Genomic DNA, 1,410 nt, shown 5'->3' on the forward strand with positions numbered 1-1,410 from the left:
AGCACCTACCCCCTGTTTTTAACAGCTGGGCTGATGAGTAAGCCTCAAAATATTAATAAGCTTGTCTCTCAAGGGCATCGTTTTCTTTACACCAGTTGGAAGTCTCAAGTGCAATTTTAAAGGTATGGGGCCTGCTTCTCATTTGCACTGAAGTCCATGTACACCACTCTGGAAGCGGAAAAGGATCTTTGTGTAAATGGGAATGAGGCTCATATACTGTCAAATGCTTTTAAAATCGTCAGCATGGCATCGATACAGTTCCTTTCCTCCAGGTGTCCTGAAATATTCTTTATAAACATTCATTCATTCTTATATGCCACCTGTAGGGCCAATGTTAATATCCCCATGGTACACATGAGGAAGCTGATGGCCAGTGAGTTAAAGACCACACAGTAGCAGAGCGGGGTGAGGTGGAAATGTAACACCGACAGACCCCAGTCGTCGGCGGGTGGGATCGAACCTGGGAGCTTAGGGCATGAGCCTTAACAGCATGAACTAAAAGCCACCTGGCTGTTAGCTAAGTCTGGAGAGCAGACTCATTTTATCTCTCTCGCGCCAAGTGGTCTCAGTGCCACTAGATGGGACAGAACACCCAGAAGGTGTGTGGGTTACAGAAGCACAACCTGAAATCTCCTGATTCTGAGCTCTCAGCTTTCACTACTACTAAATACCAGCACTCCGTTGTTAGCATCTCCCATATAGCACCTTCAAAGTAGCATTTCTTTCCCTTCTAATTTTAGCCTTTCCCATTTCAGAAACACAGCCTGGTTCTTTCTCAGACTCCACGAGCCAGTGTGGCTCTGCATGGCTGACTTCCTTGTGCATCTTATCGCTGAGGAACCATGCAGATCTCTGGTTGGTTAGTTAAATAGTATTAACTTGCCAGCAGGGGGAAACACGTCCTAGCACTATGCATAGATGAGTAAATTCACCTCTGGGGTAAGGAGTTGTAACTTCTTTCAAGTTAAAGGTGTTGCATCTGCCTATGAAAGAGGTAAATTTGACCCCAGAGAGAAAAGGCCAAATACTGACCCCCTATATATGGGCCTGGATGGCCCCCAAAGTGGCAATTTGAATGCACAATGCAGGTGTGTGTAGGGGTGGCATGTAGGTTGTCGAGAGGCAATGCAGAGAAATTCCGTAGCCCCGCTGCCACTCTCTCTCTAGCAGGGCAGAGGGCAAGCTTTGGGGGTGGTAATGAACTTTAGAGGCCCTAGTGAAGGGTTTGTTAAAGGGTTTTCCTTAATTTTGGCTAATCCAAGTTTCAGATAATTGGAGTTTACCTGCTCTGTTTGATATTGTTGAAAAACGGGAAACATTAGAAATATGACTATATGCTAGTTACATTTTGATGTGCTGTTTGTTTCTTCAAAGACAGGCCAAAATGCACACTTGAGTTTTCCAGTAGCA

The sequence above is a fragment of the Mauremys mutica genome, chromosome 24 (assembly GCF_020497125.1).
Source record: "Mauremys mutica isolate MM-2020 ecotype Southern chromosome 24, ASM2049712v1, whole genome shotgun sequence".
NCBI lineage: Eukaryota > Metazoa > Chordata > Testudines > Geoemydidae > Mauremys > Mauremys mutica.